The sequence below is a fragment of the Harpia harpyja genome, chromosome 8 (assembly GCF_026419915.1).
Source record: "Harpia harpyja isolate bHarHar1 chromosome 8, bHarHar1 primary haplotype, whole genome shotgun sequence".
NCBI classification, from domain to species: domain Eukaryota; kingdom Metazoa; phylum Chordata; class Aves; order Accipitriformes; family Accipitridae; genus Harpia; species Harpia harpyja.
In genome coordinates, this window is record NC_068947.1 from 6,851,373 (window position 1) to 6,878,757 (window position 27,385).

At 42.7% G+C, this 27,385-nt stretch overlaps 1 protein-coding gene across 12 annotated transcripts in view; it reads right to left on the minus strand.

Annotated features, from left to right (window-relative positions):
• Positions 1–27,385, minus strand: part of DMD (dystrophin) — a 1,317,358-nt gene that overhangs the window by 1,159,043 nt on the left and 130,930 nt on the right. The gene's annotated exons all lie outside the window — the stretch shown is intronic.

Below are 27,385 nucleotides of genomic sequence, written 5' to 3' on the forward strand. Positions count from 1 at the left end.
GCCAAGGAGGGCACGTGGGGAGGTGCAGCTGCCGCTGCAAGGCCGCAGAGAAGCAGCCCATCGTTTCCATCGCTGAGCCAGCCTGTGCCACTGGCGGGGAGCCGTCTGCCGTGGGCCAGCGGCTGCCTCCCCGCCAGCCACCCACGAGCCAGCTGGGGAGACATGGCTCGGTGCCTTTTCTCTGGATGAGCAACAGAAGCGCTTCCTGGAACCTCTGAACCATTTCTCATAAAGTAACAGTACGGTTATACACGCCGCTACCTCGGTATTTTATATGAGGAGACCTTTTGCAAACAATATTTTTTTTTATTAAATTATTTTTTATTAAAACGCAGCAAAAAAATCCTGTACATTTTCCTTCAGTAGGGAAGTGTTGCTGCTAGCTAGTTTTGCAACGTAAATTCTCTAAAGTCTTGATGGGGGTTTTGGGAAAAATAACTCCGATTTCCTCTAAATAAACCACCATAAAATCTGCAGCATTGTTTTCATTTTAGAAAGTTACTTATACTGGAAAAAAATACACACCAGGTATTAAAAAAGAAAATTGCTTTTAATCAGAATATGGAAGTCACTGTGTTTTTCATCAGTGAACAACCAAATCCTTTCTTCTTTTGTACTCTGGAGTATTAACAGGTGGCCGTAGTCCCTAGCTGCATGAAACTACCATATGCTACAGAGATCAAAATTAATAAACTAACAGTACAATGTGCCAGTTTATTGTGCTTGTATTTAATTTTAATTTTCTCCTTGGTGTTTTTATTACTAAATAGTCATGTTTGGTGATTTTTAGCTTTAATAAGCTTTAGTATCAGTAGCTTCCTTATTAACAATTTTGAATTGCTTGTTTTAGTATCATACCAGGTAACTACATGTACAGAAATATGTTTCTGACACCACATTTCAAAATACCACCTCATTTGTACTCCTCTATGACCCTCTATGCTAAAAAGTTAGCAGTTGCATATACTTCAAATGCTTTAACAGTAGAAAAGTTAACAAATTTCCTCTGACATACGATTATGTGCACAATAAAACATGTTCTGAATCTCATTTAACTGTACAAATTCAGTCCTTGTTAAATACTAATCAGCCAGAACAAAGCATCACATACAACCTTCTGTTCCTTTCTCCACTTGGCACCTTTAATGGTTCTTTAAAAAAATTCTGCTTGTTTTCCTCCATAAAAAGTGTTAATAACTGACAATGAAAAGGAAACCCACTGATGCAAATACTAGATGCATATGGAAACCACAAAGCATGTCTCTACACGGAGGAAATGAGCAGAGGTGCCTTCAAATATAAACAGGCGATGCTTATCCAACTCTTCAGTGAGCCTCAGTGTTGGCTCCTAAACTAAAGTTTCTGCCAAAAACTACTAAATATACCGTGTCCAAAAACAGGAGGAAAACACTGTCCATATTGTAAACCACTTGCATGACAATTATGGCCTTGATTTAGTAACCTTTTATTCATGTGAGTAATGAGTACTCCAGTGAGTAGTTTCACTGACTTCTCAGCCACCACTTGTATAAAGACGCACTGCAGAAGGGCTTCGCCCTACCTCACTTTAAAGGCATCAGCGGGGTGACTGCCAAGACTTACAGGGTCCAGCACAAGCTTTATGTTGGGGTTACGCCAGCTCTGACCCTGTGCCAAATTAGGGTCTCAGCCCCCCTATTTAGAGCATTTCCCAACAGCAACCCCAGCTGTGCTCTCCCCAGGTATTTCTAGGAGGACCTGTGCCTTGCAGCCTTCCCTCCTTTCAGCTGCTCATCGGCTATGCTGCTTTTAGCAAGAAGTTCTGAAAACACTGTATACATCCTTTTGCCCTTCATCTTGCAATTTTATTGTCAAACCCTCAGGGCTGTTGCACCTCGATGCTGGGAAAAGTGGCCCGTTCTGGGTTACGGACAGGTTACACACCACTGCACGGCAGTGGTAGGGAGAGCTAAGGTTATCATCTGGGTCCAGGGCCATTCCCTCAAGTGTACGGCATTAAAACTACAGAAGAAAATAGCAGAATTCACTGATTTTTTTTTCTACCTTACTCCTACAATCTCCCAACCACTGAGAAAAGCAAAGAGCCCTTTTCACCCAGCTCCTTCCCCAAAACCTATCTCAGTTTTTCTCCCCGTTCTCAAAGGCTAGGAGAAGAAGAGCAGAGTCAGCGGTATTAATCCTTCCTTAAAGTACTGGCTCAAACCCACTGAAATCAATGGAATTAAAATAGCTTCCAGTGATTTTAATAGACTCTGATCACAGTCCTCAGCAGACATGATCTGTCTCCAGCATACGCCATCCCGGAGAAAAAAGGCAGACAGACAGAAGTGCCTCCTGCTTCCCGCTCAGGTACGATTAGCGGCAGCTGAATCAAAACTGCTCAGTCGCGGGGACCCCGGGACATGCTGGCATCTTCAAAGACACAACAGAAAACAAAGCAAAAAAGCCCACATACTAATCTAGTTTGTCAATATGCATGGACTTCATTGAATTTTGTGATTCATGCCTCCAAACACAGGAGCTGGTTTTTTTTTTCCCTGAAAGAGATTGTTTTGATGTTTTCTAAATAAAGCATCTTCATGTTTAATTTCCAAATGACACTTCAAAGCTAGAAAAATTATATCATTGGAAAGCTTTTCCATAAGGAGCTTTTCAAAGGATGCCAATTTCTGATTTTTGCAGGAAAAGAAAAAAGTCAGATCTAGAAAAATTACCTTTTTTTTTCATAATTTTTTGTTGTGTGATGCAGCCAGTATATAAATTTGAGTAAATTATTTATACAGATCTCATCCCAGACATTTGGTCAAAATGATGGCAAGACATCTTTTCATCTATGACCCACTGAAACTTTTTTGAGATACCACTAAAATAAGAGCCTAATCCCCTGGTCATTACTCAGGAAAAAGTTTACAGAAATCAAACAAGTTTTACCCCAGAGAAGGCAGGAGAATAAGGCTATAAACTATAGATGGCTTTTCCTCAGTCAAGGCGTTCTTTTAATTTTTATGCCTCGTTTTCATTTTGCTTTATTCTTAGTTCCACAGTAGCTCAGTGTAAGCACTACTCAGCTTTATTATCATCGACATACACCAGAATGCTCTTATGAACTTTATAAGATCACAGTATAATTCTGCTAATCTAAACATTTCTTATTTAGATCCCCTTATTTAGAATCAACGCTCAGCCTGTAAAATAAGACAAGCACTAACGGTTAATACAATCCTAATAGTCAAAAGACAATAAAGAAACCCAAACCAAAATAACACGTTATAGAGAAAGCATCTTCCATTATCTCAGCCTCACAGATCTATTTCAATTTACATTTAAGGAGATCTGAGATGTCATAAAATAAATGTAAGCACTAAGTTTCCAAGAAGCATAAACTGAACTGTAATTCCATGCAAACATATTCCATCTTCTCAAAGAGCTGAACAGTGGTTTCCAGTGTTGGCAGAAGGCGCTCTTATAATAACATTACACGTATACTGTAGTTCCCTTGATGTCTTTCATATTTTTTCATAAACAAAATTACAGTGACAGCGCAGTTCATTACAGGAGGTTTCATTAAAGAACTGGTTTATTTTAAGAGAACACCAGCGGAGAACTGTCTTCGGGATGGAGCCGAGTAAAGAGTCTGATTACGCCTCCATGAAAATCAGGCACAAATTATGCAGGATTTTGACACTGTAAACCAGGAAAATCCTCTTAACAGACACAGGGAACAAACCGTTCTAGAGTGGCGCGGCGTTAATAGGCAGGTGCAGCCTTGTCAAGTCGCTGCAAGGCGACGAGTTGGGCCCTAATTAGAGGTGGTCTCCTGCTCCTTCCCCTGGGCAGGCAGTGCCCCGGCCCCAGCCCCCGGTGCCGGAGGGGGGGACCCCAAGGAAAAGCTGTGCTGAGGTGCAGCGGCTGGGAAGCAGGAGCTTCTCCCTCTCTACAGCCGGGTACCACGGTGGGTGAAGCCCCGCCACGCAGCCCGGCCATCTTCTTTCGCCATCGGGGCTGCACCTGGCTCTGCAAGGAGGGGTGAGGTGGAGTCTCTCAGCAATTTCTTTTGTCTTATTTTTCCTTCTTCTGGTGCCAATAGGACCAGCTCCTAGAAAACCACTGCATTCTGACTGACTGGCAACTTTTTTCATTTTTTTGAGTCTGCTGCTTCTCTTTCACAAAAAATAATCTCCAGTTTGGGATTAATCAACTAAAAGGTCACCTCGCTGCTCAGAGGTTTCACAAACTTAATCCAAATAAATGCGATACGGTAGGTTTTTAAACTGTGTTCCTCAATCAAATCAGATATGCTGTCTCCTATTGTTACTGCAATTTACCTCCCTAGTATACGCTACTAAGATAAGACACAATCAACACCATCTATGACTTCAGGGGATGGGTTGATGGAAGAGTAATTTCTGATTTTATTTTTTTGTTGACACTATTTTCACTCTGTTCTTTAGCATGACAGCTTTGAGGTATCTGTGATAAAGATATGCAGTCAAGAGCATTACTGGCTCAAAAATACTCTCTCTTCCCCCAGAAAAATTGGTTCCAGGATTGTAAAAATCCTATTTTTAATCTTCTCCCAGAAGGCAAACATAATTGCCCTTTTCTACCTGGGCTCCCACAAAGTACTCAAAGTCACACACAACAAAGCATCTCCCTGCTATCATTTCCCCTTCAGGCATGGGCAGTGCTTGAATAGAACCACCGATCTTCTCGTACGCTGAAGTCCAGACACTATAGGCTATGTCTGTAACCCAGCTGGCAGCACAAGGCATCAAGCTATTACCTCTGAGGTATGACCACAATACCTTTTAAATGTGAGGTCCTTCCAGGCTGCTATGTTTCCTTTTAACAATTTCAATGAAAGAGAGTAGAGAGAGGCTGTAGGACAGATTTTCATCATTCCATGCGGTTGTCAGACTGTTTTCCTCTAATGACACTATGAATACATAACTCACTGCGTTTTCTGAAACATGTTTAATGCATGATATTTTAGGAGCTGTAGAAAACACAATATTAAAATTCTAACATGAAAAATAATAGCATTATGGCTCATTACATTCTCTATTGCAGTCATCTGAACTGTGAGTAACATACTGTCAACCTGTCATATAATTCTGTAAGATCTGTGATCATGTTTTACACGATGTCATTTATTTCACAGATATAAGCAGGATAAAGTCTTCAAGTTCTGAAGGAGATCAGACATATTTGCTACCGGTCACCTGAGAATGAGGTGCACTCAAAGCTAGATCTGCAGAATCAAAAGACACCAAAGAAAATCCAGTCAAAAGTGGAGAACACCGGAACCAAAGCCTTATGTTTACAGTGGGATTTCTATTTTCAATAACAGTAGCAGATCTTATGTGTTTACTCAAAATACTTATATTTTCACACCGTCTTTAAAAAAAATGTGGGTTTTTTCTTGACTCCAGACAGTTCTGGTTGCTAGCATTTCTAACATCGCTCTGAAAACACTGGTATCACCAAAGCCCTACCAAGAACCTCATCAGAACACCTCAGAACTTCTCTTTCAGTGTTGCTTTTTCCCTGCCACCACCTATGGCCACCCATTGATTAAGAAAAGTTCACATATTGCTAGGGGTTTACCACAGATACAGCCTTTTCTTAAAAATGTTCATTGAAAACACCTGTTAGGTATTATAATGATCCAGCATAATGTGCCAGAAAAGCACAAGTCCACATTCAAAGCGTATTCAAAAACACCTGGAAATGCCATGGGCTTTCAACGCCTCTATAAATCATATAAATTTACATCTCCTGCTTAGTAAACATTTTCTGATTTAAAACCCATCTATTGCTTCCGACCACTCCTACAAAAGAGGTAAAATGGCATGTATTTTAGACATGCTGGTGTTGAGACAGACCTTCCCATTAAATTAAAATACTATAATAAAAATTCCCAGGCTTGCCATGATGACTCTCAGAAAACAAGCTGGCACTTTGGTATCTGCACAATTGCTGGCATTTATTTTGCATCATTGTTTAGTTTTATGGAAGCAAAACAAACCTAGAATCCTAACGGAACGCCTGAAGTCTGCTGTCTTCTCCAGTCTAATAAAAGCCACTCAGCACCAACCTAAATCACTGCAACCAACTTGGAATATCCAGCTGACAAAGCTGGAGCGAACTGCACGTTTATCTTGCCAACACCCTCCCCCTCTCTGGGCATCTCAGAGAGGGATGCCTTAGAAACAGAATAAACTCATAGTGGTAATCCTCAAGTACATCTTCCCAGCTTTATGGCACCCTGAGATTTAGCAAGACAGAAGGCTGCCGGGTCAGAAACTGTATTTACAAGTTAGCATTTTCTTTATCAAAACAAACAAACAAACCCCTTCAGAACTGTAATATATTTATTCTATCCCATAAGGAAAAAGCCACAGGGGATTCAGCAAGTAATTACCTAGTTTTTAGGGACCCACAAAAAAAAAACCCAAACAAACTTTACCTAAAATAGCGAGTTTTGAATAGAACCCTTTTTCTAGCTCATACAGTGGATACAACGATGAACACCAGTAGCACTATGCTCATTTTGGTTTTGTGTTATTTTCCCCATATGCTTAACCTTGGCTGTGGAGGGTGGCCCATTTCCAGGCAAGCCCATATGCATTTGATGAGGATGCACGGCCGGGGCTTCCAGCGGACAACCTGAGGCAGACCACAGGAGGTTGTAATGGCCAGGAAAAGGCAAGGACTCAGGAGCCATCCTGCACATTTGGGCCCCCGGGCTGCCGGTCCTGGCCCCTTTCCTCGCTGCCACATCCCTGCCTCGGTGGCGTGCCGGCGGGAGGGACTGTCTGCCTCCTGCATCTGTCCCCCAGCCCTCCCCTTATTTATCACTCTTTTCTATAAGAGACAGAAAGCATCATTAGCGAAACTGCATGAATGTGCCTTCTCAAAAGGTACCTCAAGCTAATGTGACAGGAGTCATTTATTAGGCCAGACGGTACAAACCAGTTCCCTGTAATTTAGCTCTTTTCATGCACTCTTTGGGCTTCCTGGGGGTGGGAGGAGGGCAGTGAGCTGTTTACGGGCACGGCAATACTTGCAACGCATTTTTTTTATGACTGAAAAGCAGTATCTTCTCTTAAAGCATCACAGTCTTTGAAAACAGTTAAAATTAAATTCCAAGTCGAGTTTCTTGAAGTTATTCTTTCCATGAAACCAACAAATGTTTCAGGTCTGGAGGGCAAACACACAGCACCAGTACGTTTCTCTGACTCATTAGTTTGCTTTTCTCTGTAGGATTTAGATTGACATCTATTGGCCTAACTTGTGACACAACGGCCCAGTTCTTCAAATGTCAGCTCTGTCGTCCCTGCTTTGTAAAGCTTCCCCTGGTACAGCAGCTTCAGACTCAGGGTTTTAAAGCAAAATGGTTCAGTTTAGCCACTAAGGCAGAGCCTATAGATGTGAAAGCAATGTTCACATTATTTCCCACCTTTTATTCATAACACAGAAAGCCAAGGTTTAGGGCTTCAGTCTCTTTAAAAAAAGAAAAAGAAGAGCTCTAAACATGGTGTACCAGGGGGTTGATGCTGTGTTAGTCAACTGATTCAGGCCAAAGAAGTACTGGCATAGGCATTAAAGATGCATTTATTTACAGTCGAGTTATTGAGAACGTATTTTTTAATAAAAGTGAAATGAAATGAGATTGCCCTATGCTTACATGTGTACAAATTACATCCATGTACACAGAATACAGTTGTATGTCTTTATTCAAGTACCTTTTCTGCCATTTTTTCCACACGAAATTCCTGTATGCAAACTGTATACAGGCAAAAAGCCTGTAAAGCTCCAGGCTATCTTAAATACAAGAATGCACACATCCCTTCAATCAGAGGATCATAGATGGCTATCTTAACATCAGTTTTGTGTAAAACCACAAACACAGAGGTCTGGGGTTTGGTCTATTTGTTATTGGGTTCTTTTGGCCATAAAATGCAAATAAACAGCCCCCCAAGTGTACCAGACATTTGGAACAGACTAATTTAATTATTCAAGGCTTAACTTTTGGGAAGAGGCTGTAGATAGATCAATAGATTATTTACTAAAACAGGCCGAAAGGCATAGAAGCCATATATCCATACGGTTTGCCTCTTCTCAGACAGTATATAATGTACAGGTCAAAAAGGTTTTACTACTACTAAAATCAGTAGTTCCTTTTCCTAAAGCTCGGGGACATGTAACCCTCAAATTTCATTTGGGTCGTGAAGGGAGCAAAAGAAATTCAGAAGGTCATACAGAAACATAGCTCTTCCTTCTTAGCCACTAGCAAACTAGTGGCAAACACATTTTCTAGCTTTGGTTCCTCTCTGGAGGAGGCAAAAGTAATAATTCTATAACCTGACCAGGTTCCTTCAGATTCCGTGTTCATCTGAGAAAAGATCTTTACATGTTAACGTAAACAAAACAATATATTATTTGTTTGCACTATTTTACAGCTTCATATAGATGGAGAGCTTTTTTCACCCCTTTCCTTCTGCATGCGGACTGTCACGTGCTTACAATACCAGGAGCTTCAGAAAAGAAGAGGTTCATAAAATAAAAATTGCCTCAAAATACCACAACTTTCTCCAATAACAGAAACCAGTTCAATCCTCTTGACTGTTGCCAGAAACCAAAGTCTTATTATTACTGCATTTTGCTCACTTCACGAGTGCCCATTGTGCCGTGCTGTCAAAGGCTGAAGTGTTGTGCTAAAAATCTTAGAGCCCTTCAAATTACAGGTGCCTCGATGAGGCTTTTACAACCTCCGAGCAGAAGATGGCGGCTCCTAATTCAACAACTTCAGACCTCACTAGTTCTAGAACTAGAAATATCCCACAACAGGCTGACCTCATTAATACAACTGACTTAATCAATTTGTCACAAACCAGGGAGTACAGTTACAAGAAGCGGTTCGTTGTTCAATTTAATTTAATTAATTGCTTGCAGATGGGGCTAACGCTTTGCAAACGGTTATCTTGGTGCTCTTAAAATTTTAGAGTTCAAGTTATGCTTATGTTTATGCTGGACTTAAATTTTTGTCAGTTAGAGATGGGAAACCAAGTTTCATCTTATTTTTCTGTAAAAGATGAGTGGAAGCTGCTACTGTTTCTTGAAATAAATTTATAAACCACAGAGATGATTTAAAAAAACCCCAGCATGCAGCCATGCAAAGTGAGAGTGCTGTGCCTAGACTTACAGCTTGTTATCTGTAAAACCGTAACAAGAAGCAGCAGACTAAGCTCTCCTCCTGACGAACGCAGGGCCTGAACTTCAGGAAGCTTACATTCAAGTCAACAAACCCAGCCGAGACCAGGACCCAAACAACTTCAGTCAGATCTGTCAGACGTGAAACCCTTTCAGCAGCGACTTCCTTGGCTGTCCAAAGTTATTTTCACTTGGTTTCACAACAGGCTGCCATTCTGCACATCTGAGCAGCTCAGCGTTTTAAGCCGACAGCTCAGTCCTCTGCAAATCATCACGCTAGGTGCCGCGTTGCCTTTGCCCCTGACTGCCACCGACCACGTTTGGCCCGGCCGAGCCGCGGGTCAGCTGGGTCCTCCCAGCCGGGATGGGCAGCAGGACCTCGAGGGAAATGGATTGACCCTCCTGTCCTCGAGCTGCATCTCCTGGGATCCCTGGGAGAGGTGTCAGCTTTTTCCTGGCCTCACTTTGCCAGAAAATCTTATTTACATCAGCTTTAACAGGTGCTTAAAGCCCATGACGCTTATAAACAAAAAGCACTGTTAAATGTTTTCAAGTAGTAGTAGAGAACAGGAGGCTTTTTTTTTCCCAACAAAATTGTTGTTTCATATGTAAAACTGTACTTTAAGACAAGACTTTTGTTTGCTTGCTTTTTGTTGTTATTTAATCTTCCTCCTACATCTGTTGCGTCTCACCATCTTTGATGAAAACAAATACATCTTAACACAAGCGTAACCACCAGGAATAAAATGACTGTAGTGCAAGCTGTAACTACTTTTATCAAAGATGTATTAACTAAGGGGTTTTTTTTACCTCTCATTAGCAAGAAGCGTGTTTCCACTTTTCTTCCCAAGGATTCCCATATGTCGCTCTTCCTGTCCTTAAGATCAAAGGCGCGTATATCGAACCGGTGGTGCGTGGCGGGACCGCGAGGGCCAAGGGACATAAACACAGGGGAGGCTCGGGCTGGAAGAGCATCCCTGGGGGCTGCCCCGCAAGGCTGGGGGCTCCCCAGGTGTGAAGCCCCGCAGCACCCAGCCCTGCGCAGCCACCGACCCCCCCCAGGGCCCAGCTCACCCCAATTACTCCTCCGTGCTACGTTCTTGCCACCACACGCTGCCCATGGCTTTACTTCTCAAAGTGAAGTAACCTTGAGTTGTCAAGCTGTCATGTTCATGCTAAACCCTGCGGTACACTCCTCCCTGAAGACACAAGTGAGATTGATTGCACTTGTGACTTGTTCATTTCCACAACTATCTTACCATTAATAACCCTCTCTCATCCATTTGCAACACCTGCTAAGCACACAAAATTGATTATAATGTCCAATTCAGCAGGTAAGATCTTCTGGGATAGGTTTATTTTTTTTCTCTTCAGACTGCATAGGGAGGGAAAAAACCAATAAAAACCAGCAACACATGGAGTTTCTAAAAATGAATTAGCTTAACAAGAGGCAAAAAAAAAGTCTAGCCTTGTCAGGGCTGCCTTGTGCCAGTGTAAGAAATTATGCTGTTGCCTTAGTGCAGGTTCTAATTTACGTATCCAAAAGCGCTATTTCTCAGAGTAGATTAAGATAGCTACATGTTTCAGCTTTAAGTGCTCATCAAGCCGAGAGATAACAGAACTGATGAATGGGACATTTCAGATCCTTAGAGAAATGAGCACTATTACATAAAAAGTGTGATTTGAATTTGTCTTTCTGCCTAGGCTGTGCCATCCTAACAGCATTTATAAATAGAAACAGAGCCTTAAAAATCAAGAGCTGCTAGAACGCTTTTTTTTCATCATCCGATCGCTGAAGTATAGGACTTCCAAATCCATATACTTGCATTGGAATAATCTGCATGTTGTAGTCTCTCCTCTTCAAATCAATTTATTACTGAATAGCAAATCATAAATGAAGTTATTCTTTCAATCTGACAAAAGTGAGTCTCTTGGTCATTACCTTATGAAAGCTGGAAGAAACCAAGTTCCTTTAACTGTTGAGAAGCTTGAACATAAAATAACTGTGCGCTCCGAAGGACGGGTATGATATGCCATTAGTTTTTAATAAAGTGGTTTCCTCAGACTTGCTAGATTTACAGCCTCAGAAATCAACTACTGATGAATCAATATGTTTTCCCCTGCCAAGATGTCAGAACAGACAGGGCCACTCTAATTGGAAAACCAGACAGCAGCAGCTCTGTTAAGGCAAAGGCTGTATCGGACATTAGAGACTATAAGTCTTCATTCAGCCCTGCATCGTGTTCTGCAGAACGCTTGTTGACGATTCAGTTTAAAAGTACATCCTGAAACTCTAAGAGGTGAGTTGGAATAAAATGCAAGTCTGCCTGAAATTTGGAAATTCCAGAAAACAACCACTGAACATGTGAAGGCTGCTCACAGCATTTTTCCTTTTGCAAAATATTGTACTGCACGGGACAGCCCTGATGCCTGGGTGTGTATAGCAAGGTGAAAGCCTTTCCCCCTGCACTGCCCTGCTCCACCTGTATAATCCTGTCCTTTTTGCTCGCCTATGCCAGCACAGCGATTATAAGGGCCCAGCGCTGGTCCACCCCCTGGCCAGAGGGCAAAGCGATGAAGGAGGAGAATGTGCTGATCCTCTCGTTATGCCTTCTGGCTGGCTCAGTTTACAGGCACCAAATGTCTTGTCCCCTTATTGTGCTATATTACACAGCAAATTATTTTATTATGAGTCTGTAAAATACTGTTTTGACTTTGGTATTGCAGAGCCACATTCAAGCAAGGTGGCTGGAGCTATGCTTTTATGGTAAGAAACCTCCTGAGCCCACCATCTTCTCCCTTTACTCAGCACTCACTAGACCAGTGTCTGGGACCTTGTGGTGGGTTGACCCTGGCTGGAGGCCAGGTGCCCACCAAAGCCACTCTATCACTCCCCTCCTTGACTGGACAGGAGGATATGATGAAAAGCTCATGGGCTAAGGACAGGGAGAAATCACTCACCAATTACTGTCATGGGCAAAACACAACCTCCATTTTCAAAAAGGGAAAAAAGAAAGACCCAGGGAACTACAGGCCAGTCAGTCTCATTTCTGTGCCCGGCAAGATCACGGAGTGGATCTTCCTGGAAACTATGCTAGGGCACATGGAAAATAAGGAGGTGATTGGTGACAGCCAATAGGACTTCACTGAGGGCAAATCATGCCTGACAAATTTGGCGGCCTTCTACAACAGGGTTACTGCATTGGTGGATAAGGGAAGAGCAATGGATGTCATCTACCTGGACTTGTGCAAAGCATTTAACACCGTCCTGCACAACATCCTTGTCTCTAAATTGGAGCGACATGGATTTGATGGATGGACCCCCTGGTGGATAAGGAATTGGCTGGATGGTCACACTCAAAGAGTTGCAGTCAACGGTTCAATGTCCGAGTGGAGACCAGGGGCAAGTGGCATTCCTCAGGGGTCGGTATTGGGACCAGCGCTGTTTAATATCTTTGTCAGCAGCATGGACAGTGGGATCGAGTGCACCCTCAGCAAGTTTGCTGACAACATCAAACTGTGTGGTGCGGTCGACACGCTGGAGGGAAGGGATGCCATCTAGAGGGACCTGGACAGGCTCAAGAGGTGGGCCCGTGAGAACCTCATGAAGTTCAACAAGGCCAAGTGCAAGGTCCTGCACATGGGTCGGGGCAATCCCAAGCACAAATAGAGGCCGGGCGATGAGTGGATTGAGAGCAGCCCTGCGGAGAAGGACTTGGGGGTTTTAGTGGATGAAAAACTGAATATGATCCAGCAATGTGAGCTTGCAGCGCAGAAAGCCAATCACATCCTGGGCTGCATCAAAAGAAGCATGTAGAAGGGTGATTCTCCCCCTCTGCTCTCATGAGATTCCACCTGCAGTACTGCCTTCAGCTCTGGGGCCCCCAACATAAGAAAGACATGGACCAGCTCGAGTGGGTCCAGAGGAGGGCTATGAAGATGATCAGAGGGCTGGAACACCTCTCCTATGAGGACAGGCTGAGAGAGTTGGGATTGTTTAGCCTGGAGAAGTGAGGGCTCCAGGGAGACCTTATAGCAGCCTTCCAGTACCTAAAGGGGGCCTACAGGAAAGATGGGGAGGCAGTGTAGTGATAGGACAAGGGGTAACAGTTTTAAACTGAAAGACAGTAGATTTAGATTAGGTATTTGGAAGAAATTCTTTACTGTGTGGGTGGTGAGGCACTGGAACAAGTCGCCCAGAGAAGTTGGGGATGCCCCATCCCTGGAAGTGTTCAAGGCCAGACTGGATGGGGTTTTGAGCAACCAGCACGGGCTTCCCACGGGGTCACAGCCTCCTTCAGGCATCCCCCTGCTCCGGCGTGGGGTCCTCCCCAGGCTGCAGGTGGAGATCTGCTCCAACGTGGACCTCCCTGGGCTGCAGGGGGACAGCCTGCCTCACCATGGTCTTCTCACAGAAGCCACCCCTGTAGCCCCCCCTGCTACCAAAACCTTGCTACACAAACCCAGTACAGGCCTCCAGAAGAGGAGAGAGAAGGACAAACCAGAGTGAGTCCAGGGGAGCCCCAGGATAGTCAGGGCAGGAGCAGCGGCCCTGCAAGGAGGCGCTGGGGGAGCCGGACCTGCTCAGCCCAGGGAAGGGGCCAAAACCAGCAAGAGACATGTTCAAAATGGCAAAATAAACAGAACCGCGTCCATCATGCGAGGTCTGAACTGACCTTGTATTGCTATGCTGAAACACATACAGCAGGCATGCTATGCATAACTACCAAATAATCACTCGCAAACTCAAATATTAATCTCTCAAATCCTATTTTAGCTCAAAATGTATGGAAATTATCTGCTATTTTAAGCGTGCTTGTCACAGGCAATTATAACAGTCTCTCAAGGCCAGTGTTTTGAAAGTTTATGAGAGGTTCTCAGGTACAACTTGTAGAGGAAAACATATGCTACAACTATTTGTCCTGATGACCTCTAACTACCGTGGTTTGTAGAATCTATTCCGCACACAAATAGTTATAAACAACCTATTTGTGTACCCCAAATAGAAAAGATAAACACTTTTAACATTTACACAAGATAATCTTACAGGTACAAAATGATCTGATCTCAGACAAGCCGCAGAAGCCGTACCATGGGTGTGGAGTTATCCAGAACGCTGTCTAAGTTCTACCTAACATTTTAGCTCTCAATGTCAAGATGTAGAAGGTCCTTCAGAAAAAAAAAAAAAAAAAAACAAAAAACACCCAACAAAAACAACCAAGCCCCCCAAACCACCCAAACCCCCTAAACAAAACCAAAACACACACAACCCCCCACCAAGAACAAACAAAAAACTCCACACCACCAAAACCTTTCCTTTACAAATCCTTAATACTTCCATGGTTAAAAATACTACAAACGTAGTCTTATGTGGTACTTGGCCACTTGGAATTCCAAGTCTGCCAGAAGTGAAAAATGTTTCAAGACCTCAAGATCTTAACTTGATTTCAGTTCTAAAAATAAGGAATTGGCCTGGGTTCAGAATGGATGTAATACAGATCCTTATCGAGTCTGAATTAGTTTGCTCAGCGCTAACATGAACTAATATGACAGCTTTAGTTTACTTTCATATTTGTCTAAAAGCACTCTATAAATTTGTCTGGAATTCTGCCAGAGACAGTACAGAATTACTGAATGACAGACTGAGGGCATTCCTTCATAATCTGAACTTTTTAGGACCATAAATACAAGTAGAAACCTCTGTCTTCAATGTAATAAACTCACTAACTTAATGCTTACTAGACCGGCCAGATTTTATGATTGAAAGCAAATTATTTTCTTTCACTCAATTTATCTCAGCATAATTAAAAGACAGTTACAAGTGATGATAGGGAATTATTTCCCTGGAAGACACTTGGCCTTCAAGTTTGAATGTTTCCCCACTTAAATAACTACATATATGAAAAATTCCACTCAACATAGAAGGGCTGTTCCCGAGACCTGTTCTCAGGGTGCGGGACGTCAGCACTGCAGTGATTACTAACAGGAAAAGGCAATATACTATTCAGCCCTAGTGGAACTAACTAAAAGCATAAATAAAGCGAGGAACAGTGCCTCAGACAGGAACGTGAGCCAAATTAAGTCTCCCATGATAACTCAATGAAACTTTAAACTAATACTTCATTCTTACTGTTGCACTGAAACTAATTCTCCTGTGTTTAGGAATTAGTCAGAAATTACAGTGAAACAAATACAGTACCCACAGCATATAAACTTAACATACCATAAAAAGAATATCCAACAGTCATGCACAAATAAATCTCTGTAATTAAATTTATTCTTAGCGAGCTCAGTATGGGTACTGCTGGGGTTTTTTTTGCAAACTGTACTTTTCAAATATTTATTGTTAGCCCATTCATTTTAAATATCACTTTTAAAGCATCTGCACTAAATCGACTTTTATTTTAAACATTTTGCTTTTAGTTAACCTTTTTATTGCTTGCTCCCCTGACAGTATAACATCTTTCTCAAAACATTTATAAAGTACTCGATTGAAGGCTGGGAGAAAAACTAGCAGAGCAAAAAGTCAAAAGCTTTTACGTTTCTGGGTTCACTTTTAAAGTCTGCTCAGTTCCAACCAGCTTTGGAGAAGTTTACTCACAAAATTCAGCAAAACCAGGTTACGAGTCCTTTATCACTCAGTAAATTTTTCACATTTACACAAAAGTAAATAACCCTCTGTTGCACTTTTGAGATACACTAGTTGTTTCAGACATCCAAATTCCTAGTTATCCCCTAGATACATGTCTAAAAATCAATTTTAGATACTTAAAAACCCCTGGTATTTAGTGGTGGTTTTTTTCATTTAGATGAACTGAATTCTCAAAATAATTGCTTGGCAAAATATTCCTTCAATTTAGCTATAACCTCAGAAATAATGGTTGCTGTATTCCGGGAAGGTTTGAGGCAGTATTCCAGGAATAAGAAAATTAGGTGCACATATTGGAAGCTTGTTCGTTTTTACTGCATATACAAGCCTTTTCTTCTTTCTTTGCAATTACAGTAATCTGCTTTTTATCAGATATTTATTCAAAGCACACTAAATTAGCTCAGATTTCATAGAAGTAAAGTCTGAGGTTTCAATCTCACGAAAAATGTATAGAAGAACGTTCAGTAAACTGTCTTTGTTCTGAATTTTGGTCCTGCTGTGAATGCCACTGGAAGAAAAGGTGGTAGTAATGCTGCTGCAGCCCTCAGCCTTTATCCTTCCCTTCTCAGTTTTTCCTTCACCCTCACAAACCCAGCCCTAATTACCTAGCGAGAAACTGCATGTGTTTACACAGGGGCAATGATGCTGTTGTCTCAGACAGATTTATACGCAGGTCAAGTAATACCTACACACATGGCTCCTTCTAGGAATCAGGGTTGGTCTGGTGCCTTACAGCACAGATAGCATCCTCACCAGTTCTAAAGAACAGATTCTTAAAATGATACTCCACTCCGTTACGTTAATTTTACACCACTATGAATTTGCAGAAAATGTACAAAAATAAAAGGGATGTAAAGGCTCAATACTCCTTGAAATTGCTGACAATGACGGTGATTCAGGTTGGAAAGGACCTCTGGAGGTCATCTGTTTGACAACCTGTTCAAAGCAGCATCAACTACAGCAGGTTGCTCAGGGCCAAAGAAGGGGATCCCACGACCGCTCTGGGCCCCTGCTCCACTGTTTGGCCACCCTCACAGTGAAAAGCATTTTCCTTATCCCTGACCTGAATTTCCTGTATTGCAGCTCACATCTGTTGCCTCTCTTCCTTTTGCCGTATACCTCGGAGAAGAGCCTGGCTCAGTCCGTTCTACATCTTCCCATCAGGTAGATACACACAGCAATGAGATTGTCCCCTGAGCCCTCTCAGCAATTTCCCATCCATCTTTTAATCCGCTAATCCAACTTGTATTTCACCAATCTGTCTGTAAGTATGCTATGGAAGACAAAGTCAGAGACCTTGCTGATGTCAAAGGTAGGCAACCTCAGCTGCCCTCCCCTTACCCACAACAGCCAGCCAACCCATCAGAGAAGGCAACCTGGAAAGTCAGGCATATCTTGCCCACGGTAACTCCATGCTGGCTGTTCCCAATCACCTTCTTGACCAAACACGTAAGTGTTTGGACATGGTTTCCAGGAGGATTTGCTACATAACCTTCCCTGGATCCTCCTCCTTGTCCTTCTTGAAGCTGGAAGCAATGTTTGCCTCTTCCCTGTCATTGCGAACCTCTTTGAAGATGACGGAGAGCAGCCTCGCAGTGACCTCCGTCAGCCTCACCCCCAGCACTCTTCCGTGCAGCCTGCCTGGTCCGCTGGACTTGCGTATGTCCAATTGGCTTAAAAGCTATCAGAGTTGATCTTCCTCCGCTGTGGGTAACTCTTCACTCCCCCAAACTCTGCCACTTGGCTCAGAGGCTGAGGTGAGGGCAGAATTTACCAGGAAAAACCAGGAAGACACAGGAAAAGCCGAGGTAACCAGTGTTACCCCACTAGGTAACCTAGTCAGTACATCCCCTGCTCCTTTGAGCAGCGGGCTCACATTTTTCTTAGTCTTTCTTTTGCTGAAAGCTACGTACAGAAGCTTGTACTTTTGGTCTTCACACCCTTCCCAGTTTCAGCTTCAGCTAAGTTGTGGCCTTCCTGCACCCCTTCTCCATCCATGCAATCTTGGACAATGCCTCTCTCTGTGTTCCTCCTGGGTAGCCCACACCTGCAACCTCCTTTAGCGTACTTGGGTTTGTGTGCGAGTGAGCTCTGCCCGTGCCGACCCTCCTGCCACATTTGCTTGATTTCCTGCAGGCTGGAAAGGATCGTCCTTGTGCTCTGAGCCCTTCTGCCCTCCAAGGCAGCCTCCCATGGGATCCTGCCAAGCTGAAATCTGCTCTCTGAGATCTTTTAACTATTTACTGGACTTCATAGAATTCTTGACATTAAAATACTGCAGCACTAATTTAACAAAAATGTTGTTATCATAAACCTCAAACCTTTTCAAATAGATTAACTACACTACCCAAGCGTTTCTGTTGTACATATTATACTGCCTTGTCTTTCTCAGAGCCTCAAATAAACCAGGAATCTGTTTATGTTAGTCATTCAGTAAACAGCACAGTCTCAAGCAATGAGTGCACAAGGACAGATCAGTGGAAATGAAAAAATAGGAAAAAACAGTATTATCCTAAGGTTGCTATTTTTGTACAAACGATGTGGACATGTGGGTTCTTTCTGAGCCCTGGACCAGTTGATTTCATATAAAATTAATTATATGAGACTGTGCCAAAGTCATTAGTGAGGCTAGGTCCTAAAGTCAGGATGAAATACAAGGTTGTCCAGGAGGAAAAGCCAAATCTTTAAGTCATTCTAACACTTACACGCTAGTCGATTATTTTTATTGGTTTCTCTTTGACCAATCTTCAGCAAAAGGTATCCAATTACAAAATTTTGTCTCTACAAACATTAAATTGTGCTATCTAAGTGATTTTTGAAACTTGACTGGAAGTACAGAAGGAAAACTAAGTCAGTTTATGTACTGGTGTTGTCTCTTCCAGTGTAATTTTTACATGTGTCACACAAGCAGAGAATACAGTTTATACTAAATATAGCCACTGAAAATAGTATTTTATAAAGGATATAAAAGAGGCCAGAAGACTTGTATAACATTTGTTTTTGTTGTTGTCATCACTTTCTAGTTAACCGACTGGGTTTTTTTAAAGAAAAACCTGTATGATTGGCATCACTTCTGGACGGAGGCTGCGGGTGGCAAACAAAGCCCCACCGGTACCCTCACCCACAACATGGGAGAGGACTCCCAGAGAAGCAAAACTACGATGGGGATGCTGGCGGGTGCAAAAGGCAGGAAAATTCCTTTGCAAAAAGCTTCATCACACCACGGAGCAATCAACAGAAAAAGGGGCTGACAGTTCTCCTCCATTTATGCGCCCTCCGAGGTCGGTGCCTTTCGTCCTGCTCCGAGCCCAACACAACTCCTACCTCCCCCCGGCTACGGCTGGCACGGCTGTCCTCCTCTGCCCAGAGACCCTCTGTGGCACCACATGCTTCCTCGGGCAATTCTGTTATTAATATCACCTGTTGTTACTCTTAGAGCATCTGCAAGCAGAACGGGGAAGTTTTCTGGGTAATTTAATTTGTTATTTTTGTTTCAAAGATCTGTACCTACAGATACAATCGCAGTAGGTATACTGATGACGCGCCGAACCTCAGTGTCTTTGCAGATTAAAGGTTCCCCTTTCGGTACTTCCTGCGTCGGCTGTAACGGGAAGTTCTGGAGGACTCGGTGCTGAATCTTTTGGATAGATTTTACAGGGCTCACTTTGAGTTGTACGGAGATACAGTTGGAGCCCTGTAATCTTCCTATCACACCCAGCTGGAAGCTGCCTGATACATCAATCTAATGCAGCTGGAGCCTGCTGCTTACAGCCCTTCCCTACATCCATCTATCAGTTGTATGTCCAGACCAATGAGAAAGCGATTACTCTGCTGGAAAAAAAAGTGATAAAATAACTGTAATAGGCATCTGATGACTAAAACACGCTGATCTACTCTAATGGAAATGCCAGCTTTACAAGAGAACTTCACTACGTAACAAAATGCTGTGGATGGCACTTAATATCTTGCTAAGTATCCTGGATACAGCTGTTACATGAAAAGAGTAACCATACAACGCTGTCCAATTTCTAAAGAAATATCCAGAGGAAAGGAAACATAAGGGATGTGAAACCCTTGCTTTTGCAATAAAAAAGTCAAGTCTCATTGAAGGAGTCTACCATTAACTTATGTTTAAATTAATGTCTTAAATATCCAAAATATTATTAAAATAATTTAATAGTAGATTGAAACCTAATATCTAATTTCACTCAATTGTAACCTGAAAGCACTATTAAAAATAATTAATCCAAAGAAGAATAAAATATCTCAGATAATCTGCACATCTAAGCAAAGAGCTGCATGAGTCACAGGGGAGAATGACAAAGGCACAAAAGATCGGGATGGAAATTGAGCCAAAATTCAGAGCAGCTTCAGAACCAGAGGACAGAGGAAGAATTACAAGGAGAGCCAAGTCACAGGATATGCATGAAGAAACAGTTTGCTTCTCTGTCTACAAGCCTAGAGCATGCACGCAGCAAAAAAATGATTTACAGACACAATAACTAAAAGGTTAATCACAATATGTAACAGGTTAATCTCATAAAGCATTGTAGAATTAGTCAAATAAGGAATTAAAGTTATATTTATCCCTACTCGTCCTAGGGTTTCTATGGAGTCAGTCTATTTTGCACTTCCTGGGTATTAAACTGTTTGTTAATTTGCATGTTTCCTTCGTGTTGCCCTGCAGGGCTTATATAAATACTGCATTCATTAACTCACATGTAGTCTTTTCCTGTCATTATTTATCCATTATAGAATTAAACAATATCAGCCAATTTATTAATTACTTAAATGCCTTCTGTAGAGGAAAAGAACTCAAAACAAGGACCTGTCAGATGCTAGCATTGTCAGGTATTTTTGATAAAGGAGGAGAAAAAGTAGCACAAATCTTTCTGACTGACTTCTGTAAGTTCATGTTAGTTGTATGTTAGCTGTATATGTTCTACCCAGTACCTGTGAATGAATTGTTTTAAATGCTGTTAGCTCTTTAAGTCATTCTCTCTGAATCCTCTGATGATCCCATTTTCTCAATACAGGCAGGGTGTTAAACGGGCATAATTGTTTTCCCTTACTTTCAAATTAGCTTTTCTATGCACCAGACCAATTTCTATTCTACTTTTTCATGCAACCTTTTCCCTTCACAGTGTTTAAAAGGGTAAACAAGGTTACTTAATCATCACACCAAATTGCCCATCCGCCCCTTGCCTTTATGTAGGAAAGTTCATTAACTGCTCTCAATACCGACTCAGATGCATCAATGCAAGGCTTTGCCGTCTGCGTGCAGATGGGCTACCGGCGAGAACATCTGGGTTTATTGACCTTAGAAGCAAAGTCCACACCAAGACGGAACCGCAACCGTACGCGTACCTTGGGTGCTCCTGCTGCCTGGTCGTAGCGCAGCGTGGTCCCTTCGTCACAGATCATGCCCCGCTTTGGTGCTAGCGGTGTGACCGCGCAGGTGCCACTGATGCTACTGGCTTCACGTGCTGTTACATCTTTCATGACAAACGGTCTCTTAAATATCCTCATGCCCTTCCTGCCTGTGATTCAGGTGAACAACTCCAAAAAGTCATTTCAGCCGAGAGCTCTAACCTTGTGCTATAAACATGGTTTCCTCGCGAAGGGGGGGACCTTGGTGTCATCGGACAAATTAAAGCCAACCTGAGCACAGCAAATGACATGCACCCCTTTGACAGAGCTACCCGTAACAGCTTAGACAATAAGGCTCTGATTCTGTGTTGCTGGAGGATGCAGAAGTGTTCATTAAAGAGCAGAGAGGTGTTCATAGAGCATCAGAGCCTCCAGCGTCTTCTAAATAGGACTAATCAAACAGTTGGGTTTCAGATAAAAGAACATCTAAACAAGTGGCGGCTGGATATTTGCATTCTCAGCTACTAATGCAAAAAAGGTTTACTTCTAAACATCTTTGACACATGGAAATAAAAAAATGTATTATTTAAAATGATGCTCACGTGGCATCAAAATAAAAATTGGAAAAAAATCTCTTGGTTAATATTTAAGCATCTAGATACAGCTGGGAAAAGGCAACAAATTATGAATAAGCAAATCATCACAGATTAATAAAAGCATACATTAGGTATGTAGAATGCTTATCTTTGGCATACTTAGGCTAAAGGAGGGAGAATACAGTTTGAACACAAGTAAACAACAGTACTTCATCACATGAGGCCTTCTCTAATCGCATATAAAAGCAAAGCAAGCCTTTTTAATATTTATTTGTTCTTTTACAAAAACTATTCTGGCACCTGCTAATTAGTAATAACTGCAGGATCTACACAGTTCATGATTTGATAAATATTTTACTTTTTTCTAATTATATTAACAATTCGTACACAATTAAAGTGAAGCTGTATAGTCCGCTATGTATTTTGGCCCTATCACAACTATAACTTAAAACAAGTCCTACTGGGCGGGCTCTGTGGTCCGCAGGTCCTCCGAAGGCAGAGCTCCGACGAGTGGCAGTGACACAGGCTCGGACGCAGCATCCTCGGCCACATACTCGCTGACAGCGATGGACTACGTGGTGGACCAGGGGGGTTGGGTGAGGTGGGGGGGTGTTTTTAAATAATAAACGGGACTGACTTAGTTGTTTCATATATCAGAGGCTAAGTCCCTAACTGCTCCCAATGAGCTTATATTCTTCAGCCACAAGCTGTCTGTTGGTGCCAAAACTGCTTGAACTCCTCAGCATCACAGGTATCTTAAAATATTTACTCTGACCATAGCCACAGGACACTGCATCAGTCAAGTGAACTCCTGCGTAAGCCACAGGTCCTATTCTGTGCAATCAACTACAAATGTTCAGGGGAAACGGATACCCCACCTCACAAAAACAGGAAAGATATGGAGAAAATCAAGTTTTTACAATTCCGGTTCTCATCAGTTCCTGCTCTCTTTCACCAGACTCTACAGTTTTCCTAAATACAGACTTCATATCTGATTATTTGCAGAAGACAATCTACACATACATGTGTGTGTAATGCTATATATATAAAAAAGAAAAAAACAAAGCATGACACTACCTCCACTCCTCAGATAATAACCCCTTGTGCCCCCCCCCCAATATGCATAAATACTAATGGTCTAAAATCTGTAACACATGTCAGTTTTTAGGTCACTGGACAACAGCCCACACAGAGCAGAAGGGATTGAAAATTAATGGCGCTGCTGGAGAGAAAAAACATACAAATAAAGCCAAGAAATGATAATGCTATCAAAACATATAATAGCCTATTAAACAACATTTCTTACCAGATTTTATTCATTTATTTTGACTGAACATTTCAATTTCCTTAAACATACAATATGAAAAAAAAAATTAAACAGTTCTCATTTGAAAAAAAACCCTCTTTCAGGTAACTTTCTACTGTGTTTTTTTGAAGTTGGCAGTCACTTATGTGCCAAATAAAGCTAATGCTAGCTTGCATAGAAATCATTATCACTTATTCCCTGTTGCAGGGGAGGGGCATTTATATTAATTAAAACCAAGAACTACCAGCCTTAGCTGGTAGAGCGTAGATGTTACATGCAATAGTTGTGATTTGTTGTTTTGGGGCTGGATTTTTTTCCTCTTCTCTCAAGCAGCTATTGAAAGATTATGCCTGGAAAACAACCAGCTGTTATTAGATTCAATGTTTGTTTTCATTCTGGTTTTTTTGGGGAGTGTACTTATCATGCCTGTAATAACTTTCAACCTACAGTTAAATACCTAACTCTCAGCTCATGAGCTCCTAATTGGTTTTTTGAAAACAGAGGCACTAAATGATATGCCTTTTAAATGCTTAATATCTAATTACCTACTGATGTTTTCCCCATGTAGGTGCAGTGCGTGTGTGAACACGCAGCCCCATTTCCCCGCCAAGCCGTTCTCACAGCCACCCCGTCCGCTCTCCCTCTCTTTGCCTCTCATTTTCCCCCCTCTTCTCGCAGTACTGAGATTTTGAGACACAAAATAACACAGTGCATGACTTTACTGGAGTTTAAAAACTAAACGGAAACGTCTCTGGGAAAGCCGTTTGCCCCGACACTGCCCTACGGGCTGGATTCCTCCTGTCCGAGGCAGTTTGCTGGCAGTGCTCCCACTGCTGTTCCCAAGGGAGGGAGCTCCCGAAGGTGGTCCCGGTGGCACCTCTTGCTCCCGACCGAGTGGAAGTGCCTGCAGCCAGGCAGGATCCATCTCTCCCTCAGGTGTTTTCTTAGCACACCGATGCCTTTTTGGTGCTGCAGTGGCAGCACTCCTCCTCCTCCTCCTCCTCCTCCCTCCCTGGCAGAGGGTAGTCTGAGCCCCGCTGGAGGAGGATGCTTCTTACCCCCAGCCCCTTTTGGCCAGCTGTGATGCTCTTGTAACATCTGGCCACGGGGCTGAGAGGAAGCCACGACCAGAGAGAACCGCAAAACCCCCTCGAGACAAGGTGTTAGCGCGTGTCCTCCCTCGTAGGCACCACCATAGCTCAGACACCGAAATACCAATCAGCTCAAACGAGGTATTGCAGCCCCTCGCCCTCTCCCCCCCGGCACCCAGCCACCGCGGCGGGTGCGGGAGCCGAACGCGCCAGGTAAACACGGGGCTGCGGTGCTGCCACGGCCGCCTGCGTCCCCGGGGAGAGGAGATGGGGGGGGAGGGCAGAAATCAGGCAGTCACTCCTTGCCGGCTGCGTATTAAACTAAAAATCAACCTCTCATTGCTAGCACTTTTAGAGCAGCGTTCATGATCTCTGTAGGGTGCCATTTTCATCTCTTCTTTGATGTGAGAAGGGTAGAAGTGATGGTGCATTAGAAACAAGAATGAAAGGGGCAGGTTGGGAATCATTAAGTAAGCTCCCTGTCTCTTAAAAAGGAAATGTTCTTGAACTTATTCAGCCGCTCATCTCATCTGGACGTATTAAAGCAAAGTATCTAGGAAGAGAAAGAAGTCTTGAGTGTTTCAGTCTCACTTCATTTTCAGATATACACCTAGTATTTCGGTAGCCTTCAGGTTCGACTGACTGAAGTAAGAGCTATAGTTTAATTAACCATTACAGCTTTTATAGGGTGTAATTGGCCTCACATCTAGTTCATTAGAGCCACAACAGAATCATTCTGACAGTCCAGCCATGAGACAAGTTCACACAGAGCATTAGCAGTTCAGAATATTTTCTGAACAGAGGAGATGAAATAGTGCCAACCATCTACTCCCTGTCAAGTGTGTACCCAGAAAAAATTTCTAAAGAGAGATGACCAGGAGCAAATAGACAGTCTCCAACCTCATTACTCCCTATTCAGCTCAACATATGTCAAATGTTTGCACTAGGCAAACTGACATTTTAGATTACCATTGGTCTACCCTGGAAACCTGATATTTATAATGTAATCATTCTATATCTGGCCCCTGGAGCAGCTGCAGTTAAAGGAAGATGAGTTATTAAAGAGAAAGTCTCCATTTGGTGGCTATTCTGTAGGTGGAAGTCTTCCGAGACACTCCTTTTACCTGAAATATTCACAAAATAGTTTTACTCTGCTGGGACTTTGGGGAATCTGAAACAAGATACTTTTCCCTCTGCCTTACAAGTGCTTGAAATTCACAGACTTTACCAAGGTGTAGGCTTCTGTGTGGATTGGGACATTTCCAGAGGCAGACTTCCCAGAAGCATGTTCTGCCCATGGCCAGAAAAGTAACCCCTGGCTGAGGCTGTCTCTCCACCACTCTCACCTTCTTCTTCTTCTTCTTCACTGTATTTTAAGCTTTTCTTCACCCACCCTCACCTCTCCATCTTCTGTCATCTTTGGGCCATTTCCTCCCTTTACCTGACTCGTCATTAGGAGAAATTTCCAGTTCTCTTCTCCGACAAGAACTAATTTTCAGGAACGACCCCCACTGGCCTTTGCAGTCAGTGGACCTGTCTTTGAATTAATTCACTTTTTCCTTAGCGCTGACAGGCAGAGCTCAAGGAAACTCACTTTCTCAAGGTATTTCGCCATGGTCATCCCAAGGCAAACACAAACCCTCGCTGCCGGCTTTCCAGGCACATGCAAACTTGCTCTGCCAATGCCTTGAGCCAAATGCAACTTGTATGGCCCTGGTGAGTAGCTGAGCTATTAAACTACAAAGCCAGTTTAAAAAAAAAAAAAAAAAAAAGCTTTAAAGCCAAGCTACTAAGCCTGGTAAGATCTATTAGTTTATCACAGTGTTAGCATGCCCAGATTTTAGTGCATCTGGAGCTTGGTCAGAGTAAACAAATCTGCACTGAGAGCACTGACAGAGGGAGCTCGTATCTGCCTGCAAAAGACAATATAGGAAGAGGTTGATGTGATTGGTAATAACCATGCTGAAACTCAACAGGGCCTCAGAAGGCTGTGGTGAGCTGAGAGGTTTGATGGCATATTAATAAGTCTTTTTCAAGTTCCTCCCCAAATAATATTTGTCTTCAGCAGTGTCTTCAGCAGCAGCGGCTTATGTCCAGAGAAATCTCTGACCTTTAACAAAGGCTGCTACATAACAATGCTTCTATCCTTTCTCCAAAAAAAAAAAAAAAAAAAAAAAATCCCCAAAACCCCCTTGATTAGTCTCGCCCAAAGTGAATAACCTGTCAGCTTCAATATCACACAATACCTTCACTAATAAGATTTAAATCACTCTAGGAACTTGACGAGCTGCTGCTGTGTTAATGTGGCCCAACTCTGGGCTGAGTTTCACAGCTTAAACCTTGCTGAGGTGACACCCTCGTTACCAAGAACATAATTTGGACAAGAACATAATTTGGACAGGTATTTTTAAAACAGAAGGACTTCCCACACACATACTTTAAGAGATGCTGTCCTGGTTTTGGCTGGGATAGAGTTAATTTTCTTCCTAGTAGCTTGTACAGTGTGTTTTGGATTTAGTGTGAGAATAATGTTGATAACACACTGATGTTTTACTTGTTGCTAAGTAGCACTTATCCCAAGTTAAGGATTTTTCAGTTTCCATGCTCTGCCAGCAAGCAGGGGTACAAGAAGCTGGAAGGGAGCATGGCCAGGACAGCTGACCCGAACTAGCCAAAAGGGATATTCTGTACCATATGACATCATGCTCAGCATATAAAGCTGGGGGAAGAAGGAAGGTGGGAACATTCGGAGTTACGGCGTTTGTCTTCCCAAGTAACTGTTATGCATGATGGAGCCCTGCTTTCCTGCCAAGCCAGAGCAGGGGCAAGAGGAGGAGTTCATTGCAACGTTAAACCCTGCGCTCCGGTCCAAAGGGATCAGGGGTGAAGATTGTAATGGAAATACTTTTATGTTGTAACCTGGGGTTTGAATGGCATTTTATGGGAATTACTATAGCAGGAACCCCTTGTTGCGAGCCAGGCTAGGAACAAGGGGAGGAGTTCATTGCAATGTTAAACCACGACAGACGCACAAAGGGCTCTGCTAACACTTTCAATCATCTTGAATGCTTAAATAATGTTTGAGCACATTTTGACCATCGTTTCAAAGCACGCTACATTACATACTGCATTATGACACAGCGAATATAAAAGAGAC